The sequence below is a fragment of the Felis catus genome, chromosome B2 (genome assembly GCF_018350175.1).
Source record: "Felis catus isolate Fca126 chromosome B2, F.catus_Fca126_mat1.0, whole genome shotgun sequence".
NCBI classification, from domain to species: domain Eukaryota; kingdom Metazoa; phylum Chordata; class Mammalia; order Carnivora; family Felidae; genus Felis; species Felis catus.
The window spans coordinates 18,091,221-18,098,082 of NC_058372.1; the positions used below are offsets into that span (position 1 = coordinate 18,091,221).

General features: G+C 43.7%; 1 pseudogene; it reads right to left on the minus strand.

Annotated features, from left to right (window-relative positions):
* Positions 1 to 5,078: 5,078 nt before the first annotated feature.
* LOC101095172 lies at positions 5,079 to 6,011 on the minus strand (annotated as a pseudogene).
* Positions 6,012 to 6,862: the final 851 nt, after the last annotated feature.

Here is a 6,862-nt window from a genome sequence, read left to right on the forward strand (position 1 = left end):
CACTCAACAGAGGGTCTGAGAAAATGGGACGAGCGGCAGGTTGGCTTAGCTGGAAGAAAAGCAAGCGAGCTCTGGGGTGTGGGGTGCTATCGGGCATCCTTCATAGTGTGCTGGCAGGAAGGGAAGGCAGGAGGGAATACGAAAGCAGGAGGATGAAGTCTGGGGTCATGCGCCATCACTTACGTTATCGTGTTCGGAATTAGAGATGCCTTAAACATGCAGTCTTCCCCTAACGTCCTAGGCCCGCTCGCCTCAAAATTCAAGTTTCGTCGTAATTATTTGCGTGTCGTTTGACTATTACATTTTCAATTCTAGTCCTTTCTAGGAAAGTTAAACGGCTACAGAAGAGACTAGGAAGGAAGGTAGGGTCATCTTATCCCATGCTGCCGCTTTACACGGGAAAGCAAGGTGCCGTCCTGAGAAAGAAAGGGACCTGCCTCAAGTCACAGGGCTATCGAACGCCGGCCCCAAGAGTGCCAGCTGGCCAATGCAGTCAGCCACTTTCCAAAGTGTTTCCTTCCTCTGTCCGACAGAGAAGACTTCAGAAAACAACATTTCACAAGCGCTTGCCTATCCCAGCTCACCCCCCAACGGAAAGACAATTGAACAAGGGCTGAGATGATCTTCATAAGATTTGTTCTTATATTCAGTTTCTACCCTCAGAACCCAAGCCAAAAGTAACATTTGTGCTTTTATTATTATTATTTTTTTTTAACGTTTATTTATTTTTGAGACAGAGAGAGACAGAGCATGAACAGGGGAGGGTCAGAGAGAGGGAGACACGGAATCCGAACAGGCTCCAGGCTCCGAGCTATCAGCACAGAGCCCGACATGGGGCTTGAATCAACGAACTGCGAGATCATGACCCGAGCCGAAGTCCGACGCTCAACCGACCGAGCCACCCAGGTGCCCAATCTTGTCAGTAGAATATTTCTGGTAAAAACAAGAACGAACCCAGCACACGAGCCCACTTCCAAGCATGCATTTGATGTCTCCACCATGAGGTCCCACTGGGGATCTTTTCACCCCTCTTCCCTCCATCACCAGCACTCCGTCCTTCCACGGCTGACAAATGCTTGCATTTCTGTCTGATTGGCTGGAACAGGTGTGCCTGCTGCCCCAGGAAAATCTGACACAGAATCGTTTTCTAACCCCTAGTACTGAGGTCCGAAACCTGTAAGATTCAAATTCTGTCCCTAGTCACTGACGTTGACGACTCACCAAATCATTTTCCTTCATTATATAAAAACACACAACATAAAACTTCCTTTCTTTGCCACCTTTAAGCGCACAGTACAGAGCGTGAACCATACATCTATTGTGCAACAAAGGTCTAGAACTTTCATCTTACGTAACTGAAACTCTGTACCCACGGAACACTTTCCAAATCGCCCCCCCCCCCACCGCCTCTGGTAACCACATTCTGCTTTTTGTTTCTATGAATGTGACTACTTTAGACACCGCATGTAAGTGATATCTCGCAGTCTCTGTCTTCTTGTGACTGACTTTTTTCATCAGGTAATGTTCGCCGAAACGTTTTAGCAGGCACCGCTCTATCCAGCAATCACCAGGTGAGGGCCTGGTGCTGGCGAATGTTCCCGGGAATTACTATCATACTAGAGAGTAAAACAACAAACAGAGTAGTTTGTATTTATACAGTGTTTTCACATGTATTATGCCATTGTATCATTTCAAGCAGGGTATCTCGGTCTCAGCTCTGTTGACGTTTGGGGCTGGATAATTCTATGTTGTGGGGGGCTGTCCTATACACTGCAGGAAGTTTAGCAAAAAAATTCCGGCCCATCCATTCTATGTCTCCCTCTCTCTCTGTGCCTCCCCTGCTCATTCTCTGTCTCTCTCTCTCAAAAATAAATAAACATTAGGAAAAAAAGAAAAAAGAAAAAAGAAGAGCCACCCGGGTGGCTCAGTCGGTTAAGCAAACGACTTTGGCTCAGGTCACGATCTCATGGTTCGTGGGTTAAGCCCCGCATCGGGCTCTGTGCTGATGGCTCAGAGCCTGGAGCCCTGCTTCCGATTCTGTGTCTCCCTCTCTCCCTGTTCCTCCCCTGCTCATTCTCTGTCTCTCAAAAATAAATAAACACTTAAAAAACTTTTTTTTTTTTTAAAATTCTGGCCCATCCACTAGATACAAGTAGCACACCCCCAGCTGTGATAACCAAAGATATTCCTGGACATTGCCAAATGTCCCCTGTGAGGCAACCTTGGACAAGTAAGCTAATTTCTTTCTTTCTTTCTTTCTTTCTTTCTTTCTTTCTTTCTTTTCAATGTTTATTCATTTTTGAGAGGGAGAGAGAGAGAGAGAGCAAGTCGGGGAGGGGCAGAGAGAGAGGGAGACACAGAATCTGAAGCAGGCTCCAGGCTCCGAGCCATCAGCACAGAGCCCGACCTGGGGCTCGAACTCACCAGCTGTGAAATTATGACCTGAGCCAAAGTCGGACGCTCAACCGACCGAGCCACCCACGCACCCCCAGTAAGCTAATTTCTAAAAGCCATGAAATGGAGCTAATGTTACCTACTTCACGAGATTCGTATAATGACTAGTCAATACTGAATGAAGCCACCTGGCAAGCAGCAAACACCTAAGAAATGAGTCATCATTTAATAACAATGTTATATAAAAGAGATAAAAATGATTAGCTGGATATTGACTATGACTCATTAATATGACATTGGACAATAGAAGTTCACTGGACAGGAACTGCCATATTTTTATTCTACATCTAATTGGGCTCTATTTCTAATTTGCTGTGTGATGTTGGCAAAATGACTCAGTCCCTCTGGGTCTCAATCCCACCTCCTGTTAAGGAGATTAGATAAACTTGCCCCAAGTCCTTCATAAGATTATAATGAGATTAAAATTATATACGAAAAGGAAGGTACTTTGAAAGTTTAAACTTACTACAAATGCAGGTCATTGCCATTACGATGTGTTTTTTGTAGTGTTTTTAAGGCGATGTTGTGCGCACCCCATAGAATCCCCCCATTTGAAGTGCGCGCTTCAGTGGTTTTTACTATATTTACAAGGTCAGACAACCATCCCGCTATCTGATTCGATAACATTTTTATTATCTCCCAGAGAAATCATATGCCTATTAACAGTCACTGCTCTAACCTTCCCCCAACTCAGAGCCCAGCAACCACTAGTCTACTTCCTGATTCTATAGATTTGCTTATTCTCAAGGTGTCATACAAAGGGAGTACGATATAAAATTGAATGTGTATAATTTTACGATCATTTATGCAAGAATATTTAGTTCGATTTATTGGATGCCTTCTCCACACCAGGGATTGAGCTCAATAGGTTTTCAGTGCTTGGGAGACAGGGGTGAGTGATAGATTCTTTCTAGACACACACACACACACACACACACACACGTACATTGGTTTGTGAATAGTGGTTATCTCTAAGTTATAGGATTACAGGTTTTTTTCAATATACGAACATAGTTTATTTGAAATAAACAAAAATGCTTACACAGCTCACCAGGTCCCTTGGAAACAAACTTGTTTGACTGTATTACTGAGCAAAAACAAAGCTGAAACACAAACACCCTTCTTTTTTGACATGTATTTGGATAGGTACGTAAGCCACTGCTTGTTTTTTTAAAAAACTGAGCTTCCCTTAAGCCCGGGTCATAGAAGTGTAAACAATGTAAATGAATCCACCATGACCAGCTGTCATAGCATATCTATGTCACCTGTGTATTCTGAGATCACACATACACCTGCCAGTATACCTGGGAAGGGTTGCTGTATCACAGTTACATTTAAGTTCTTGGCAGGGCAGGAAGGAGGAAGAGTAATTTGGAACAAGTTTTACATCCTCCTTAGAACAAATCACTAGTATTCCCTTAAATAACAGGTTACAAGAGAAAGCCTGGAGCGTATCCTTTTGACTTGGCTTCGTTTTTGGTTTTTGTTTGTGATTTACGTAGTTGTTTGAAGCATCTGCCTGTAGTACAATCCCGCCACAAAGTATTAAAGCACAAGATACTGTCAGTGCTTCAACATCTGCATTTTTCAAGTTTTATACTGTACTACATCCCTAGTATGTCAGCAGCTCTTGAATAATAAAATAATAATAATAATAATAATAAATGGGTAAAACTCTTCTAAAAATGCAGATGTCTATAACTATAATGGTACCAGGTGGGAAGGAGACAATGAGGGAAGAGAAAAAAGCAAACACGTTCACGCGCAGGGAATGTGGTTCAAGTCCTTGGATTTAAAACAACTTCTCCAGAGAAGCTGGCTATAATGGAATTTCCAGAAAACTTCCTCTGCCCCCACAAAAGGACCTGAAAAGCCCAATCCAAACTATTGAAAAGTAGTTATGAGATGCTGTAAATGATGATCAAAGCAGTCAGAGGGAGAAGGATGAATGTGTCTTCCATTATCGCATAGCCTTTAAAAAAAAATTTTTTTTTTAATGCTTACTGTTGAGAGACGGAGAGAGACAGAGAATGAGCGTGGGAGGGGCAGAGAGACAGGGAGACACAGAATCCAAAGCAGGCTCCAGGCTCTGAGCCATCAGCACAGAGCACGCGGGGCTCGAACTCACAAACTGCGAGATCGTGACCTGAGCTGAAGTCGGACTCTCAACCGACTGAGCCACTCAGGCGCCCCTGTAGCGTAGCCTCGTTAGCTGTTGGTGGATCAGGAGAAAGCACTGAAGTACCGGAATTGCTTTGAAGGATAGGGGTAGAAAAGTGGCGAGCTTGTTAACTGTCGACTTCAATAACAGGGCTTCGTGGCTAGGAAAATTTTCTAGACAGTAAGATGACTCCAGTATAGCTCTCTCTCTCTCCATTGTTAAACGTGACAGAATTTAAAAAAACAAGTACAAGTAGGTATAGTGAAAACCGAAAATTACAAGGCAGAGAACACAAAAGAATCAAGATGATGCTATACGTTCAACAGTATTCCAGGACGCTAGAAAACCTGTTAACTTTGAAAGCCCTAGCAAAATATCATTCTTGTTTATAAATCACTTATTATCCTAGGACTGCATGTTGAATCCTTTCTTTCCACAGACTGAAGAATCCTACAGTCAGCCTTTAAGCATTCTGCATTTCTTTGCCAGTCCTGTAGCTGAGGATCTCGTTCTAGTCGATTTCGGTGCGGGTAGCCGGCTCAAGGCCTTGAATGCGGCGTCTGACGTTGTTTTGATAGTTTTCACTAATTGCTGTCTGACGTTCATTTTCTGCATGCTCTGTGATGTGAAGAAACCCCTTGGCAGTTCGGACTTCATTCGAAACAGTTCCTGCATCCTGTACATCTTCCTGACTAACCGACTGAACATTGCCATCTTGGTCACAGTGAACCTGAATCTTAAGTACTCCGACCACCTGGGCTGTAGGTGGTGTGGTGGTGAACTTCCGCTCTGATCTCCAACGACCATTCCGGAAGTTTTTAGGCTGCAACTGGTGGCTTTCAATACAGGCAATAATGGTCTGTTGCCCGCCTATAGTTTTAGCACAAACAGTACGGAAGCCGTTGGGGTAATGATCTTTCACGTAGGCCCTGAAAGCACCGTCAGAGGGTTCTCTCCAAGACTTCAGACCTCCATCCGCGTCCTCTGGCTGGGAGGTCACTTGCTTCTTTCTGTAAATGATCGAGCTTAAAGGAAATTTTGGTTCTCGGGTCTAAAAATCTGCCATTACCCAGCTCACCATGTTCTGTAATTAAGACCTGATCTTCATACCCTTCTATCTTCACAGGAGTGAACTGATCCATGTTATACCGAGCAAAGGCATGCGCTGCCCCTTCCCTGAGGAGATTGTCATTATTAGGTAGTAGCCGGACATCGTTGAACACTTCATTAAATTCCCCTGGTGGTGCATGAGTGATGAATTTAGCAGCTATGAGTACCTTCTCCACATCCAACGTCCGATCCTTGAAGTCGGCCATCTTGGACTGCTCTGGCCCAGCCAGGCCAGGATTATGGATTATTTTTGTTACTTTCACTCTATTCCAGAGTATGCGTTGCTTTTATTCAGGGGGAAGCATTTTGTTTCGTCTCATTTTGAAGAGGTAAATACTGGAATCCAGAAATATCAAAGTGGAGGTGAGTTTCGTGGAGCACTAAGTGTGGGCCTCCTGTTTCAAAATGACTGTGGATCTGAAATTCCTAAGAGAACTACCCAGAGACTTCTGGTGGCATATATCAATGAGAAGAAAAAGAAATAGTATCTGATTTTTTTATTAAGCTCTTTTCTGTGTCCTGGATAATTTGATTCAGTTTAATGAAATTAAGAGATTAGTCAGGAAGAAATAAAACACTGTCTTTCTTTCTACATATTCTTTCCAGAGCCGAGAAAGATTGCTGGGGTGGGGGAGGGTGGGTAGAAGCATTCATTTCCTTTAGTTCTTCCATCTGCCCTCTCCTTGACTTTGACCTCTGGGCCACTGAGTGTGGCACGCAGGCCGCCTGTTATATCCTTCCTGGCCAAATGCTTATAGAGTGGAACCCTGGACTGATTAATGAAAACAGTGCTCAAGGGGCGCCTGGGTGGCACAGTCGGTTAAGCGTCCAACTTCGGCCAGGTCACAATCTCGCAGTCCGTGAGTTTGAGCCCCGTGTCAGGCTCTGGGCTGATGGCTCAGAGCCTGGAGCCTGTTTCCGATTCTGTGTCTCCCTCTCTCTGCCCCTCCCCCGTTCATGCTCTGTCTCTCTCTGTCCCAAAAATAAATAAACGTTGAAAAAAAAATTTTTTTTAATTAAAAAAAAAAAAAAAAACAGTGCTCAAGATCAATGCTTGTTCTATTTTGTTCTGCTGTCTTATATTTCAAATTTAAATGCCTAAAAGTTATTTATCAACTTTTATTGTGGATTACTTCT